We start from the raw sequence: 19,496 nt of genomic DNA, 5'->3' as shown, positions 1-19,496 counted from the left end.
TCAACTGTTGTAGTTTGCTTGTTTATGAACATATTTTGATCAAATTTGGAAAATACATTAATTTCTTACTAAACCACAGTACCTGTTAATATTTTACATTAAAAAAACTTTTTTACCCTCCCTGTTGCAGCAAACCCAAGTACTCATTAAACTAATTCTGTTTAAATAGGGGTGATATTTTTAAGGAGACATTTTAGTTAAAATCCAATCAGGCAGATGGAAATTCGCTAAGTCTGCAGGTTTGCTGCGGCGGGGGTATTTTAACATTAGTCTTATGGGTTGCTAAGTAACCATGTTGGTTGAATTAAATAACAAGGAAAAAGTAAACAAAAGACTTGAAGTTGTAGCAGGTGTTCATAATAAGCCAACTACCCACAGTATACTAGCAAATTACAAATACAGTACAAAAGGGAAAGTATCACTTGCTACTATTGAGCAAAGATTATACTGAAGATTGCTCGATACATTGTAGGCCTAGTAAAGGCAAGCAGTACGAAGTGTGGGATCTGTTTATGACAGTTAGATTAAGGTATTTGCAATCAAAAAATGCTATGGGAAGGGAGGAAAACAGGTCCGCGACGTAGGAAGTGGTGAAGGAAGTAGTCAAGGCGAGCTGTCTGGAGTGTGGGAACTGTTTATGACGATTAGATAAGGATATTGGCAATACTAAAATTCTATGGGAAGGGAGGAAAACAGGTCCGCGACGTAGGAAGTGGTGAAGGAAGTAGTCAAGGCAAGCTGTCTGGAGTGTGGGAACTGTTAATGACGATTAGATTATGGTATTTGCAATCCTAAAATGCTATGGAAAGTGAGGAAAACAGGTCCGCGACGTAGGAAGTGGTGAAGGAAGTAGTCAAGGCGAGCTGTCTGGAGTGTGGGAACTGATTATGACGATTAGATAAGGATATTGGCAATACTAAAATGCTATGGGAAGGGATGAAAACAGGTCCGCGACGTGGGAAGTGGTGAAGGAAGTAGTCAAGGCGAGCTGTCTGGAGTGTGGGAACTGTTTATGACGATTAGTTAAGGATATTGGCAATACTAAAATGCTATGGGAAGGGAGGAAAACAGGTCCGCGATGTAGGAAGTGGTGAAGGAAGTAGTCAAGGCGAGTAGTCCGGAGTGTGGGAACTGTTTTTGACGATTAGATTAAGGTATTTCCAATCCTAAAATGCTATGGGAAGGGAGAAAAACAGGCTCGCGACATAGGAAGTGGTGAAGGAAGTAGTCAAGCCGAGCTGTCTGGAGTGTGGGAACTGTTTATGACGATTAGGTTAAGGTATCTGCAATTTTTAAATGCAATGGGAAGGGAGGAAAACAGGTCCGCGACGTAGGAAGTGGTGAAGGAAGTAGTAAGGCTAGCAGTGCTGAGCGTGGGAACTGTCTGTGGCAATTACATTAATGTGTCTTCAATCTAACATGCAATGGGAAGGGAGGGAAACAGGTCCACGACGTAGGGAGTGCTGAAGGAAGTAGTAAAGGCGAGCAGTGTTTGGGAATGGATTTATGTATCTCTGCAATACTAAGACTGCTTTCAGAGCAAACTAATGATTTTCCCGAGCAAAGCTCGGTCCCCAGGTACTGCATAAGTCCCAGGTGGCCAGTAAACTAGACCCAAGTGGGGCCCTATTGGTTGACGACTGTGACTATCAACTCGACACGACGTTTACGCTTCAACCGATCACTGCACATGACTTACAACGCTACGTCTGCGGCCTGCGGGGTGGTTCCGCGCCTGGTTACGATGGTATATCGGCCGATGTCCTTAAAGCAAACTTTCATATCCTCTGTTTTCCACTTTTACACATTGTTAATTTAAGCATAACTTCAGGAACTTTTCCTGATTGTTACAAATTGGCTAAAGTCTTTCCATTATATAAATCCAACGAAATCACTAATAAAAACAATTTTCGCCCAATCTCATTGTTGAGTATTTTTACTAAGATAATTGAAAAGGCTGTCAAAGATCAGTTGGTTGCCTACCTTCATTCTAATAACATTCTCAGTGAGCATCAGTACGGTTTCCGTCACGACAAAAATATTTCAGATATTCTTTTTGATGTAAACAAAGAGTTGTACGATACCATTTCCAACAAAAAACGTTCTATATTAATATTTCTTGACCTTAAAAAAGCATTTGATTCTGTAGATCGTTTAAAACTTCTCAACAAGTTAAAAACAATTGGAGTTTGCGGCAGTGCTTTGGAATGGTTCAAGAGTTATCTTTCAAACAGAGCTCAATTTGTTACAATTTGTGGTACAGACAGTGATCCTATGCCTGTCGATTATGGGGTGGTCCAGGGTAGTAATTTAGGGCCTATTCTTTTTCTTAATATATATTAATAATATATCGAGAATCAATATGTTTGGAAAGTTATTTTTGTTTGCTGACGATACACTAATTTTCCTGGAGGGGAAGTCGTGGCCCGAGGTGCGAGAAAAAGCGCAACATGATCTAATGGTTATAAAAAAATGGTTAGACCAAAATATTCTTTCCCTAAACATATCAAAAACAAAATTTATGCCTATTTCTATTAGTAAAACCACAGATTATAATTTACAAAACCTAACAATTCATTCTTGTAGTGATTTCCTTAACTTGTCTTGTAATTGCGAAGCTATTGAAGAGGTAGCTTCATATAAATACTTGGGAGTAATTTTCGACCGTCGGCTGAAGTGGGCTGAACATATTCAAAGTGTAAGGAGTAAGGTCAGGAAATACATGTTTGCCTTTAGACAAATGAATGGAATTCTAACCTCAAAAGAAATTAAAATTGCCTACTTTGCTTACGTACAATCTTTGCTCTCATTTGGGATTATAGCCTGGGGAGGATGTTTTAAAAGTTTGCTGGAACCTCTAAATATTGCTCATAGGTCACTTTTAAAGATTGGTTTTGGTAAATCTAAACGATTTCCGTCTGACGCCCTATTTAAGGAAACATCAATTCTTACAGTTCGCAAACTATATATCAAATGTTTACTAATTAACATTTTCAAGAATTGCACTAGAATATTTAATGAAACCTCACATTCTCATAACACAAGATACTCATCTCAAGTCCACATTACTACACTTCAGGTATACAACACTTTTTCAACAACAAATTCTTTTTATATATCTCACATAGTGTTTCGAAATTTTTGTAAATACTATTCTGAATTAAATTTATTTGACGCCACATCTATTGTCTCTTTTAAACGTCTTGTTAAAGAATGGCTACTTAATTTAAATACGGACGAAGCTGATCTTATTATTACTTCATCTTACCGGCGCGACGGGATCGGCCCGCGACCTTTGACTTGACCATTGACTTGACTTGACCATTGACTTGACTTTGACCTCGACGTTGACAGCACACCCTAGCGCTCTCTCTCCGACGCTTATATTGATATTTATTGCATGTTCTTTACTATTGCATGTTCTTTTCGTGTAGAGTACTGTCACTTATTACATAACTCAGTCAGTATTACTTAACTGCTGAAATTCATTTAATTTTTCATTTAATTTTACTTTTCATTTAATTTTATTTTTCACTCATACAAAATAATAAAACTAAATTGCGCCACTTAACTTCATAATCTTTATAGCAACTTAGCAGACGCACAGGCACAGCCTATGTCTGCTAATTCCAGAACTAATTAGATAGGAACAACCTTTTACGCATGTATATAGTTAATTAGTTATAGTTAGTTAGTTTAGTTTTGCATAAAGAACTTTTTTCTGTTGTACATTTGGTTGTGTAATTTTTATATATGTGGTGGAATAAATTCATAATTCATTCATTCAATTCATTCATTCATTCATTCATTCATAAATTAATCAGGAATTAACCGAGTTCTTTACTACTGTAATACATGTTGGCTCTGTCAGAAGCACTGTCTAACTTTTTCATGCGTTGACTGTCACCTGAGCTTTATTGGCTGTAAACGTTTATAAGCACCGATGAAGACATTGAAAATACATTTCATTTATTATATGTAGTATTTTTGTTTAATCTAAAGGTAAACACAAAAAAACAATGGCCTCACTCACTGACTCATTCATATAATATATGCAACCTATTATATGAATATAAATATGTTATCATTAATATGCCTCGGAGCGGTAGCTTGATTTTTGTCCAATTTGAGTCCAATCGGTTCAGTAGCTTATAGTTTATCTCATACATACACACAAACACCACCTCTTCTTTATAACTCTTTTTGTTATTCATTCTCCAACTTCCAGACTCGCTAGAAGGCTGGATCGCTATATACCTCTGTAGTTAAGTATGAGTTAAGTGTCTTCAAATTGGTCTTGCCAAAGGGTTGCGCCCGAGATGCCCTTTAAAGTTCCAATGCTATACTCATTGGGATTAACTTTCAGCTATTTCTTTAACGTATAAAATCTATTTAAAAATGTAACTATACAATCTGTTCGAAATGTTAGTTTTTAGTTATTTTTTATTCGGATAGAGATATTCTAGATTCTGTTCTGTCTCAGTCAGTGCCGTGATCGGGTTGCAATAAATGTTGTAGGCCTACATGATAATGTTTCGTTCGTACGTGTCAAATGTATGTACAGTTTTGTGTTTAAATGTAAATTTCTACAATTTGACGAGTCCAATTCGGATATTATAATGTTTCAAGTCTCAATGTTTCTGTGTACCACTTGAAAATGCCAACATGGCGAAACATGTAGTGGATTGAAAAAGACACTATTTATTTGAACTGAAAGACGAGGTATGTTTTAATTTAGTTTTAACCTGTTTTGTTAAAAGAATAACATTTTCAAGTGTTATGTGCTTGGCTACTGTTCTTTTAGGGAATTTCGGTTAGTGGGGGAAAATTACCATATACAGCAAGAAAAGACCAAGAGCCGGATCTGAATTTTGTTTCCATTTTGATATCCCCAGAGGCCAAAAACGCTATCTATACATGTATAAACTTAGTTTATAAACAAGCCAAAATATGATTTGTTTATCGAAATGTTTGAGTCGAGGGGTCATTGATCAATCCATTGTGACAAATTGAAATATAATTTGTTATATGTATTTAACGATATCCATATATAAATCCCAAAGTACCCATGAACTTTTGAGAAAACTACAAGCCACACCCTCCTAAAACATATACTTAAAATGTTCGTCATGACGAGAAACCTTGCGCAAAACTATCCATTTTTTCATAAATTGACCTTTAAGGTCGTAATTAATTTCTAAAGTGAACTTTCCATTTACCTAATGTTAAAAATACCACAGCCGTACTTATTTGTTTGTTATTCTTTTAATTTTAATTACCTAATTAAACTCAGGTGTGATTATTTGTTTTCGCCACACTATGATTTTTTTAGCTGTTTTACTTAATTGGTGGCTGAAAGTTACGTTTTGCTGGCCATGCCAGCTGTCATCGTCATTTGGGAACGAAGGTTTTTACATCCCTAGGGGGGTGGCGGAATTGTACCCCCCTGGAATTGTATCCCCTGCAGTTTAGTGACGTCACGATGACGTCTCATTTTCTCTACCAAAACGGCGTGTACGGGCTGGAATTGTACCCCCCTCATAAAACTTTGATATTATTATGCACGAGTGGTTTGATAAAATCCACTGGCATCTAAAAAACTGTACGGACCGGAATTGTACCCCCCTGGAATTGTACCCCCTCAGTTAGAACTCACTTTTATTTGGCTAGTGTACGGGGTGGAATTGTACCCCCCTGGAATTGTACCCCCCGGCAGTCTAGCTCTTCTTATAGGACCGGAATTGTACCCCCCTGGAATTGTACCCCCTGGTGACCGCAGAAGAAGATGTACGGCCCGGAATTGTACCCCCTGGAATTGTACCCCCCATTTCACCCAGGAGCTTGTCTATTATGATTACCAAGCAAAATCAAAACAATAGTTATGTTGGATATTAGAGGGGAATCACACGAAAGTGAACTGAACCATGTTACCCGACACCTAATGAATTGCTTGTTGTGAAAGGATATTCTAAGAAACTGCAAATTAAGGCCATTCCGAGTGCGAGAGGCCTAACAGACTTCTTTGTACGTTATTCATTAATATTTTCTTAACCTTCCCAATAAGGCTACTAGCTGTTCATGGGTTAGATTAAATTCACAAAGGTTAAAACTTAATAACAAACCGTGAAATACTTTGTACCAGATACCTACAACTAAATTTTACAACAGGTATTTTGTCCACCTTTGCCAGTAATAGCTGTTCATAATTTGTTACCGAATGAACAATAATGCATATGTTTGAATGAACAAAAATGAAATACATTAACTTCTTTTCGCGGTCATATTAAATTACGTTGAAAAGAGCGACGTGAATAAATAACCATTCCATTCTTATAGCATAGTTATTGTATACAAACTAGTTTAGCTTAGTTATTAGGCCTATGTGCAGTAATCAAAAGGTAAGTATTTCAAATATATATGACTAAGCCGAAATTCGCTGCTTGCGACTCCTCTTGAAAACAAAGTTTGTTAGGATTAACAATAACAGCTGTTTTGTTTGGAAGCAGCTAATGGTATTTTTGTTTTTACGAAATATTGATTACTGGACTATGAGAATATTGACTCTGCTTAAAATGTACAGATATAGATTTTTTATTCATGTTGTTTCATTTTTCAATTCTGTAGGGTATGTTTTATTTTCAATATTTTAATAACTGTATGTTCTTAAATTTAAATCTATAAATCGCGAATTAATGAGCTGATGTTACCTGTTCGCCATGTTATCTTATGGGACGTCTGTCACTAAACAACACCACTTGCGACGTTACCAATTCTACCAGGCCGCGGCCTGTAGTTAAAGGTGGCCGTGGTACGTGACGGACTCTGTTTCGTTTTACACAAGTTGTTTGTGGCTTTGCTGGGTGCAATTTTTCAGTGAAAACTATGTCTGTATAATAGCAAAGCCATTAAAACAACGTATATGACCATATTGTTTAAAACACAGTCTTCAAAGAGGCTCTGTAAACATGTAAAAACGTAGCTTAACATTATATTTTGAATAAGTTAACTATCCAAAATGTAAACCCACGTCTATTCCTGAAGTAAGGACGCATACTTAAATCAACGATGCGTTTACTGCCTAGTATTAACTGTATGATGTGTACTTGGACGAAAGCCAGGATAATAAATAAAAAAACTCCTAAACAAACTTGAAGAAGACATTCTGTACAATAACGGCTACGTTAAAACTATATTATTCAGAGATAATTATTTCTGTAGTTCACTTGAGAAACAACCTATAACTCCAAGATTACATACTATATGAAAGTATCTAAAGACAGGGGGGTTGGTGTAGTAGTCATTACAGAAAATTTGGTAAAATTGAAATGATCAGTATTAAGAATCTATTTTTCAGGTGTCTGTACAGAGATTCAAATAATTTTTGTATATCGACATATCACTATTTCTAAGAAGTTATTGATTAATTGCAGGTTTAAGCATTAGTTTTTAATTTTCGGATGATTTAAACAGTAATATATAAAAGTTGAATACTTGTGTCAGGCAATATTACAGTAATCATCAATTTTGTTTCTTTAACTGAGAATGCTCTATCCGATAACTAAAATAGCGAGCTGTGTTAGCGCTAAAACAGCAATGCGAGAGTTGGCGCAGAACACGTTGGAAATTTTAGTTTGAAAAGTACGAACTGTATTCTGTACTACCGGTACTGGATTTTTTTACTCACGAATTACTCATGATTTTTTTTTTGGTTGGCCTGGTGGACACCCTGTCTGGATATACCGGATTTCTCGGTATGGTGGTAGATTCTCTTTTCCTTTATGGCAGCAGGATGAAAATCCTTCGCCTCGTCCTCATTTTTCTTCTTTAAAATGTAGCGCACCACATTTCTGACATTTTAATGCCATCTCTCCAAGTGAATGCTGCTGAATTCTTGTATTAGTCAGTGCAATTTTGTAAGTACACGTTGCCACTAACTGTTCCAGCTCCTCGTCTGGGCTCCTTGCGTTTTGCATTGCTTGCCGTATGTTGACTCGCCGTGTCCGACCGGCAATATTTCTTTTCCGTCGGGTCCTTGGCATGTATAACAGAAACTATAAAATAAAACATTTCTCCCGTCGTGTCCTATAGGTAAAATTTCTTTGCAGGGTTTATAATTATGTTTAAAAACATGCAAACTGTTAACATTTCAAAACCAAACATAACAGCTGGGATTTATTTTTCTTTAAACTAATTTACTGACATCTGTTTCAGAATATAATAACATTCAAATCAATCACAATGTTATCCTTATGGAAGGAACTTTGAGGGCAGCCCATGCCCTTAAAAAGATATATATCGAAAATCTAAAGCTTGTTTGCACATCTACACACCTAGACGAACATTTTGGTATATACTATGTGGGGTTAAATCTTAAAATAAATAATTTATAAATAAACAACTTTTTTAAAACAAAACGTTTTTAAACTCACTAAAAAGTAGAAATAATTTTTAAATATGTGGAGAGTATAAATACTTGTAAGATTTAAAACGAAAAACGTGGGGTGCAGCAATTGATAATTTACAATTACCTTAACCTATTGAACTAATGTATTATTATCAATTGCATGCACCCCACGTTTTTCGTTTTAAATCTTACAAGTATTTATACTTTCCACATATTTAAAAATTATTTTCTACTTTTGAATGCGTTTAAAAACGGTTTGTTTGAAAAAGTTTTTTATTTATAAATTATTTTCTACTTTTTAGTTTTTAATGTGTGCGGATGTTAAATCTATTTCAAGCATCTATATCAGATTAAGACAGAGGCATGTGGAAATCTAAGGATTATTTGAGTTTCTTTTCATGTAATTATGTATTAGATTGAATGTATGGCCTACCTACTAACTATGGCCTAACTAGACTAACCTCTACCTCTTAACCTCTCGTCTTCGAACTGTCAAATTTAAGTATTTACAGCTGACTTAAATTAATTGATATATTTATGGAACATTTGGAAGCCCATGGGGCGTAGCCCAAGGGAAATATGAAAGTTAAATTATATAATATTGCATTGTCTTCCATTTGTGAGCTATGTTTCAAGTTTCAAGTCTCTAGCTCATCGGGAAGTTAGTATAAAATTGATTGCAAAGTTTGTACCGGACAAGAAAGCGAGCTAATAAAAACGTTTTAAAAAGCCTTATTAAATATAAAACCATACAAAGTTTCATGTCGCATATTAAATATATAGATAGATTTAATCAGGTTGTTCGTGGTTTAAAGAAAATTAATAAAATAGGCATATGGCCCGAGGCGAAGTAAAGTGGCGAAGCCAGATTTTTGGATAATCTCTTCACAATTATAGTTCCTTAGTACAATCACTATATTCTGTACAGGTTTGAAAATAAAACATATGTCACTGTAGAAGGCATTCTCTACTACTTCATTTTCATAATACCAATTAAGTTTATCGAGTGGGTGGGGGGTACAATTCCAGCCCGTACATGCACAAGCCAAGCTAGCTGTCCAAGAGGGGGGTACAATTCCGGGGGGTACAATTCCACTTCGTACACATTTGGCTTTCTGATGGGGGGTACAATTCCAGGGGGGTACAATTCCACCCCGTACGTAAATATTTAGATGTTGGCAGGGGGTACAATTCCGGGGGGTACAATTCCAGGGGGGTACAATTCCGGGCCGTACATCTCCTGCTCTTTTTAATATTTAATATAATTATCCGGTTCACTGATCACTTGCCCACATTAAATAGATTAGATTTCGTTAAAATCAAAGTGTACGGGGTGGAATTGTACCCCCCCTAGGCGTGACGTCAAAATGACGTCAACGATCACCGGGGGGTACAATTCCGGCGACCCCCCTAGGGCCGCAAAATCAGCTGCCCGCTTACTTTAAATACACAATCAGAATCCATAGCATTGCAATAGAATTGTTTTATTGTCACCGCTGCCTAGCAACTATTTATTATTATTTTTGCTGATTCTTTAAATTATTTCTTCACATAACCTCAAAGTTTTAGTTGTGTTGACATCAGTGTGCATTAATATTGTGGTGAATAGGGGTAATAGAGTATAATATCTCGACTTCGTCTCGAACTTAAAAACTGTCTCGAGTCGGCAATACCTCATTTTTGGCCCTAGGTACGAAATATACTGTTTCATTACTGTATTCTGTTTTTTTTTTTTATTTCAGCTTAACTTAACCAATCAATAATTTCATTAATACTTATGAAGTCAATCGGGGTGAAGCCCGTGGGTAACATCTAGTGTAACATATTTATTTTTTATTGATACACGCAACTATGGACTGTTCTGGTTAATCGTAATAAGGAGAAACTGCAGTTAAGAATCCTGATCCTCCAAGAATGTGGAGCAATCCGTAAACTGGCAACACACATGGATATGGTCCTTGAGACCTAGAGAGACCAGTGTCGGCATTACAGTGGCACAGGCAAAACGCACGGGCGTATATAGGCAATAGCCTGCCGTGGCACAAGAAATACGGGCGTGTATCGGCAATAGCCTGCCGTGGCACACGCAACACGGGCGTGTATAGGCAACACTGTGGCACACGCAACACGGGCGTGTATAGGCAACACTGTGACACAAGAAACACGGGCGTGTATAGGCAATAGCCTGCCGTGGCACAAGAAATACGGGCGTGTATCGGCAATAGTCTGCCGTGGCAAAAGAAACACGGGCGTGTATAGGCAAAAGCCTGCTGTGGCACAAGAAACACGGGTGTGTATAGGCAACAGCCTGCCGTGGCACAAGAAACAAATCTGTGCTACCCACCCCTCATATTCTTTTTGGCCGATAAAAAAAGTCTGTAAAATCCATAGTACTGATTTAACGTGTCTCACATGAAACCCGATGACCGTTTATATTAGTTAAAGAACTATCAATTATGTTGTGGCATATGTAATTATTCTAAAAATAAATAACATGTACGTGTGGGATGTAAGTAAGCAAAGTAGATTAATTAACATGCTCTGATTTTACGACCAAAAACAAAGTGTATAATTAATTGGTAAATGTTGTTGTAAATTAGTTGGTAAATGCCACTTAATTGGCACTTGTCACTGAAATGTGTTCTCTATACAAGAGAGTAGATTGCCAATCCATGATGGTTTCGGTTCATCAAGGATTTGGAAGGGATAGGTTTGTTACTTAACGTATTCATCCACTGCAATACGAGTATTAACTTTACAACATGCACGTGCATAAGTTCACAACAAAAGTAACGCGGAGGGACGTATGAATATGAGTAAAATTAAAGTTGGCAAAAATAATAACCTTTTAAATCGCTATTACTAATAACAATGTTTGGAAACCTAATAGTGAAGATAACGGCGTGTGTGTATTGTCAAATACGTCGGTGAGTCAATGGTATGAGTAAATTAGGGTGGTTGGCCAGTTAATTAGTCTGTGAGAGTTGATTAGTTGGAGATAACTTGTGGTTGGGGCTGATTATTTGGGTAACAAACAGAGAAGCCCCAGAAACTAGACCCCAAGGAGCCATTGACTCGGTGACGTTCAAATGAGATCCATACATTGGGTCACGTCACGTAATACTGTATAACCACTCTCAAATTGTGGGAGAGTTATGTTAAACACAAGGTCCATAACTTTTTCTGTACTAATCTTTTCATGTTCCAGAACCACCTGAAGCTGAATAAGATACCAGATATACTGAATCCTCTTGAAAGTTGTGTTTTACTAATTAGTGATCAGAAATGAATCTTTTCCTACAGTTACCTAACAATGTACATGTTCTCTCACTGATTTGAGAAAGCAAAGTGGCCAATTCGCTCATCAGTGAGACAATGTTAACATTGTCTCACTCTAATTACTTTGTCTCACTCCAGATTTTCAACGTAAAGGCAAGTGAGCGCGTAGCAGGCAACGTCGTATGCGCGCGAAATACGTTGGCAGCACTGGCTGTAAATCAGCTGGTCAGCTGTTGTACTGTTGTATTTGTCACTTCACAATAAATGTTATATTAAAAGTTCACTTCTGTGTAAAAATAGGTTATGTTTCTTCACCAATTTATTTGTTTTATGGTAATTGTAGGAAAAGTATAATGTGCAACTCGAGTTCAAAGTACAATTGTCTCACTCGAGAAACCATTCCTTACTCGCCTACGGCTCGTGAGTAAGGATTTCTCTCGAGTGAGTCAATTGCTCACTTTTCTCACTAGTTGCACAAATAACTATTTCACAACATGAACGCATCGCCAACAAGTTTGGCTACATCGTTGTTTATCTTTAAAACAAGAATGAATGGTAAAGTTGCACGCATTTTGCGATTAAAAGTTTTTATAAAAATTAATGTTCGGACTTAAATTAACTAGGATGTCCTTCAATTTCTCAGATAATTCGGGAAAGAGGAAAGCAAAATAAATGTGATCGTAGAAACCTTGAAAATAAAGGATTTTGAAGATGTATTAGTTTATGAAGCGATATGGAGATTCGTAACTTGCAACCATGATCCAAGTCCAGTAATGCTACAGGACGAATAACTCTCGACTCTCGTAATGATATGCAATGGCCGTATCATAAACTGAACTGAACTGTACCGAGCAATAATTGGCATAATGAATAAGCACTTACTTTCCTCGCCTCAAGTCAATTGGAACCTTTCACTGCATCACTTACGGTGGTTACACTTATTACATGTGTAGCAGGAATACAGCGCTTATTTGAACAAATATAATAATTTAGATGCATTATAAAAAAATACCGAACTACTTTATAACGAAAACTTCGTTAATCTAGTTATAAACCATTTGTGATACATTTACAATGACTGAAACAAACATCAAAGCACAATCCCTAAAATGTAAATAGGCGTACAACTAATGCTATCATTTGACTTAAACATTCAAGCAGTTTACATTTGGGATTAGTACAAGTACAAAATGGTTGCAAAATACAAACAAAATTACAAATATTTAAATTGACTTCACTTTATTTACTTGTTTAGTTTGGTGGGGTAAGTAACAATATTCATAGTACCGGAAGGAAAAAGTATTCACGTGCAATACTGGGAAAGGCACCTTTGCATCTAGAACTAACGTTTATTTGGGCAATGTACGGGGTGGAACTGTACATACATAGATTCATGTTGGCAGGTGATAGAATTCCAGAGGGTACAAACCCAGAGCGGTAAAATTCCGGTCCGAACAAGCCAAGTGTGCGAATATAAATTTTATAAAGCACAAGATGCACGGCGAGGGACCACCGTACACTTTTGGTGACCCGATAAAACATGGGAATCATGAAGTTTATTTAATTGTTCTTTGCATTTTGGTAGCAGGAATTTGAATGGTAATGCATTTTAAAACATATTGCTTAGATGTGTATTGACACTACTGGCAATTTATAATTTTCTTCCTGAGAGGTAACTCAGAACCAGAAGCTAAGAGACCGAACCTGCAAACGTTGTAATCGGATCACGCAATAACAGCTAACCATATTTAAGTCAACCTGTCTAGGGTTATTTCGACAAAGTCTTTTGTTTCGAGTCGGCGACTCTAAGATTTTGAGAATAATTCCGTATCAATTAATTCATATTGAAGTGACTGAACAAATGTCCCAAAACTGAGGATTGTTATATAACGTTGCTGTAACGGTGTAAATCGTGTAAATCGCGCCTGAAGTGTGAACAAGCTGCGTTATTCAACAACCGCTGGCGCTGACGGCGGCCGCGGACATAGCCTAGGTCAACGTTCAATCTACCATGTATTGTACTAGAGAGTATTATATCTACGTTCTAGCGACGCTACAGCCGAACAAACAGGTGACGTCCACGTCCTTGATGCTTGATGTGGGTCGGTTGCAGTTGATGTTATACATATATGGTATTTCTTCTAAAGATACTGCATTGGGGAATGGAAGTAACTTACGAATTAGACTGCTATTCCCAACGTCTATTCATCGTGTTCTCCAACCAAATGAGTTTGATGTTGTTAATTACGGAATAAGACTTAATAAATTGTAGACGAATTCCTGAACTGAACCAGCCCAACAAACCGTCACAAAACCTATGCAAACCAGTCCAACCTACAAGTCATCAGATAATCTGAAATCCGCAATATACCTCAAGATTGTGTGCAAGACCCGCAATTCTAATTACATGGTATTAATTGACTGCACCTGCTTCCTAAGAGTAGATTATCTTCAATTCTTAAGGTACAGGGTACAGTCTCGCCAATGTGTAAGATAGTAGGTACTGTATATATTTATCTCCTAGCCGTTCTACATTAGAAGATACCGTGCCCTTAGAAATGAGACCACCTCCACTCAATAGTTTCAGCAGCGACCCCAGCTGCATCTTTATCACTCACGACCTTCTTAACAAACTAACGGTGACTCGGTCGGAGGGCGTCTGTCACGTGATAGACCGGTTCTGTCAAATGTATTGCAGAATAATAGCTGCGAAACTAAACCGGTTGTTTGATATCCGGGCGTTCACTCCCATAACCATAACACCACGACCACGACCACAGTCACAGTGGTTGGGTTGCTGCTAGGTACAGTAGTACAGTGGTAAAGCAACGTGGAAGAACCGGTTATGCAGTATGGTAGGAAATCACGAATCAGAACTCACAACCACAGCTGAGTAAATCCCCCTAAAACCTTCGAAAATTTGACGTCACATGTGTTTCCTTTTTACCATCATCTAATCCGTTTATTTTGATTCACATACAGTACCAAGATGAACAAGAACAATGCCAATCTGAGATTTACTGGGCCCAGGCTAATATGCGATGGCGGTGACTGAACTGTACCTTTTGACGACCTTATGGGGTCATGTATACAAAACATTATGTACGTTAATATGGATGTACTGTAGATACTTTATGTACAAAATAAATAAGTTACTGTGAAGATGATAAACAATTTGTTCTACGAAACTCAAATGTCTGTGTATACATTATATGAAATAAGTATAATGAATATAAAAATGTTTTTCATGTTACTTCGGACGTAGAAGTTCTAAAGAAATATATGTAAGACATAGAAGAATTAATAATTTTACGATTAATGGTAATTAATGTGACTATATTATTTATACTGGTACGTGAAAAGAGAAGACATGAAATAATAAACAGTCATACAAGAAAACTATGCCTATAAAAATGAAAAACAAATTTAAAGGCGTACTGAGACTAACTAGTTACAATATAAAATACATCATATATCTCATTGCCTGACATTTTAAAAATAAAATACTTAGATTTACATTTCGTGCTGACATTGTTTGTACAAGTTCTTATCAACGTCCGTATAAACACTAGCTCGTATTGGAGGCACCAGCAGAACATGCTATTTCTGTTATGAATTATTTAAACGCTATTGTCAAAGAGAATCGCAGTATCATGAATTATTTCTTCACAAATACACAAACGAACCACAAACAGATCATACAAACCCGCTGTGGTTATACTCCTCTCACAAACAGTTTTATTTTCGGCGTCAAGTATATCAGCAACGTTTCAGACCTACTCTTTGAAGACGAGTCCGTGACGTCATGTATATCTAGCTGGTTTGCTCTGTTTCTTTGCTCGGTATACAGTAGTTATTAACAAGCTTACTGCTTTCTTTACACAAGGGAGCGATTCTTTGTAAATTATAGTGTGAATACCCTGATGGAAATAGTTCTAGAACAGTCTTCATCGTATATTCTTACTTGCTTCTTTTACCGCATACAGGTAAACGTTGAATTGCGTTGTAAACAATCCAAACAAAATTTATGCGTTTTGTTGTTGACGAATATTGTACAAAGCCGTTTTATGGAAATGATAAAAAGATCATGGACACTCTTTCGTAAATCATAACTTATGTAACTTAGATCACAGAAAACGTACTACGATAACCGACGTACATCTTGCGCTCTAAAAGTAGCACGAATATCGATGTTGGATATTGTAATATTTCGTTAAAAAAACATATACGCTGTGACATGATTTTGCGGTTTTAAGTCAACGCCACAATCGTGGAAGATTTTTAAAAATAATTAGAGATCTTGTGTTGTGTCGAGTAAAATATTTAATATTCAGTATTACAACATTCTGCGTGCTTACTCTTCCTATAATTATACAATGATTACATGTATTAATCTTTAAACTTTACAGATAGCTGGATCCCACGTATACTACATAATAGTTTTATATTTTAATTTTACTGGTAAAATGTGCTTTTTAAGCTATCTTAACCCATACATTTTTTACAATGTAACGATGCAATCCTTACCTAACTTGACCAAACTTGTGTGGTAGGAATAATACAGATCAGATATGTGTAAAAATACTCGTAAATTGTATAATCATGTCAAAGAGTTTAGCAATTTTAGCCAATTTATCTATCAGTCTCGTGCCCGTTCTGTCACATGTGTGGACCAGACCCTGGTTTGTGCAGTGACGTATAATTTGCTGCAGCAGACCTGCTAGACGCCGCACCGCAGTTTCCAAGGTCACCTTCACCTGTTCTGTTATTATCGGGTTTAAATAACTCACTGGTTGTTGCCTCTTCCGACATGATCAGTGAGTGACCAGTAAAACCAGTGTTTAGTGAACAGACTGCTTGCGTCACCGACAAACTTCTATCACACGACATTTTGTGTGCGCACTTTCCACTTTGTACTTTAATCATGCACAATAATTACAAACCAAGATTTGCAGGTGGTATATATATATATTTAGGTGTCCGATAATCATAGTTTAGTGGATATTGTTGTTTAGATAATTTGCAAAATCCAACAAAAACAACAAAAGTACAGGCACGAAATCAAACTGGTTCTAGAACTAATTTCCTTAAGGGAGGCAAGAAGCTGATGAGCAAGTTTTTATTTAGATGATCTAATAGTTTTAACTTTACAATGACACAAATCACAATTACAAAAATTAATCATAGACCTATTAAATTTTGTTTTATAATTAGGTGTTTATTATTTTAAACGTTCAAAAGAAAACAAACTAACACTTCGTTAAAATAAATAGCATTGGTTTAATATATGGGTAAATGTAAATATATATCTTAATGTGTACATTGGTTCTCTATATTTCTGTAATATTTTAAAAGAGAAATTTTGTTTAAAACGTATGGTCAATACAAACATATTTCTCTATATCAACAATCGTAAACATCCTACTCATTAACTGAGTGTAACAAAGACAGTGTCTAGGTGTAATGTTTATTTTGTCGAAAGTATTTGTATTTAAATACTTATGCGGTTATTTTTTCACACCGTACTTTCGAATAATTTCTATTCGAAATAATTGATATAAATAAATTATTAGTTACATGTTCACTTAAGTTTTTTGGTTTTATTTTTCCACAATCATTCTTTTCAATTATATCTACACCTGTTGCCACTATTGTATTCCAAATCATGAATAGATAACGTACATTGTATACGGAGACTTCTTAGGTAGGCATAACACGAAATTTATGAATTTTCGCATGGATTAATAATAAATTTTAATTCTGTCTAAAGTATTTGTGTAAAAAGTGCCTCCATTCTAGAGTATGTTCTAGGGGATATTGGGTCATGGATGTGGTCACAAAACGTTGTATTTTAAATGCGAAAATCGTTTTGTTTTAGCGATTAACCCACAAATTGATGTCACTCATGACACTGGATTAATTCACTTACTCGATACATTCTGTGTTTTGGTGAATCAGCGAAATGACACCAATTACCTCATCTTCTCTTGACCAAACATAGTACTGAAATCAGCGACTAGCAACAACAAACAACGTAGCACGTAGTTATAGTGTAGCGATCAACAAACAGACTACATTGAGTAGCTTATCAATGCACGTTGTTTGCACAGCAATTAAACTAGATGTTGTAATTCAAATACAAAAATTGTGTTGAATTGATTTAGTGATTGGTTTTACAGAACTCGTTGATACATTTTTAAGTTTAGATTAATTAAAAAAAAAACACGGTTTTTTGAGTAGTTTAAACTATTACCACACCTCAGTATAAAATGAATTTTAAATGTATTGATTCTGTGGACTTAATAGCTCCATTAAAAATGTTGTCAATGACCATAACGTATTAAATTTATTTTACTGTTTTTGACATCTAGCAAATAAATCTATGGCTCCATTCAGTAAAAATATATTCCATTAAATTTTCCTCACACAGCCCAACGGGGATTATATTTTATATCAATTAATGCTTCTGGTCCCTAGAATCTGTTGTTAAGACAAAAACAGGTTTGGCAATATCTCGGTCAAATAGTCCACGGTAATTTAGTTGAATTGGCTTACACAAAAAAATTACCGTAGCACAAAAAAGAATATATTACCGCACCGGACTCATTACGGTATCATGATAGCGCTATCTAAATGTTTAACGTAGGCTATGTACGTTCCGTTTTGTGTGTGATTTAATTTAATGTGTTTAATGAAGTTTCAACATTCGAAAATGTCATCGCAACGAAAAACATCTCATTGAACTGAATAATGGTCGTACTGTTTTGTCTTATCTTGACAACTTGAACGATTTTTGAGAACCACACAAAAGTAAACAATAATGTTAAACCACTATTAGTGCAAGCCTAACCTAAAACAACGAGAACATTCTAACCCAGTTCAATATTTAATGCATAGCAATGATTTATATTTACATGAAAAGTAACACAGGATTTTATTAGCTATTATAATGTTATTAGTAAATGAATAACCTAAAATTGCCACGTTATTTTTGACACTTTACTTTTTACGACTCAAGTCCTTGATGCACCACAAAACACTCATTTTAAAATAAAGATTCGTCATTTAGTTTAAAATTCATTTAGTAAAATTGTTTTGTACATTCAAATCAACAATTGAATTCAGACTCAAACGACACCAAGGTACGGATAGATCTGCCTACCTGATCTCGCTGTGATCCACCTAGTGAGTCGACAAGCACTGGACTGACGATACTACAGGCAGTGGAGCGCCACCACTGCCATCACCACCTCAGATACCGCCAACCGCCACCACTCACCGCCACAGAGATAATCTACTTTCTACCGGCTCCACTTCCATTACGGAAATTTTGTTGACTCAACTCGTTGAGAAGGTTAAGGTGAAAGGTCAGGAAGTTGACAGGTGACGAATGGCAATTGTGATGAATATGTGCGAACTACTTAGGATCGCTTAGAGAAATTAAATTATACATTGACATAACCTAAATCCAAGGAATTCATAAAGACAAAAATTTATCAAATTTTGGATAAAATGCAGAACTTGGCTTAAAAATCTTCAAATCATTTTGTGATCTACCTATGAATCGTACACATGCTTTAAATTGTAAAAAAGGAGGATTGATCAAACATGGGCATGATCAACATCGAGACCACTGTGCTGCGATAGCAAATATGGCCTGGAAAGGGGTTGAAGTCGAGCCTATTATGAGAGAAGCTGACCCCGCAAACAATGTGCCTGCTTTAAAAGCTGATTTTAAAGTTAATGGTATTTGGGAGGCTGAGAGAGTAGCGTTTTTTGATAATCGCATTGTTAATGCTGACGCTCCCTCTTA

At 36.2% G+C, this 19,496-nt stretch overlaps 1 protein-coding gene across 1 annotated transcript in view; it reads right to left on the bottom strand.

Annotated features, from left to right (window-relative positions):
- Positions 1-18,970, bottom strand: part of LOC128982404 (facilitated trehalose transporter Tret1-like) — a 42,792-nt gene extending 23,822 nt beyond the window's left edge. Inside the window, exon 1 of the mRNA XM_054401365.1 lies at positions 18,846-18,970. The gene's annotated coding sequence lies outside the window, so the exon portion shown is untranslated. The remainder of the gene's footprint in view (positions 1-18,845) is intronic.
- Between the last annotated feature and the right edge of the window lie 526 nt (positions 18,971-19,496).

Source organism: Macrosteles quadrilineatus, unplaced genomic scaffold (genome assembly GCF_028750875.1).
Source record: "Macrosteles quadrilineatus isolate MER2022 unplaced genomic scaffold, UCM_ALF_1.0 Scaffold_1__1_contigs__length_201487025, whole genome shotgun sequence".
NCBI lineage: Eukaryota > Metazoa > Arthropoda > Insecta > Hemiptera > Cicadellidae > Macrosteles > Macrosteles quadrilineatus.
This window is presented reverse-complemented; position numbering and strand designations above follow the sequence as displayed.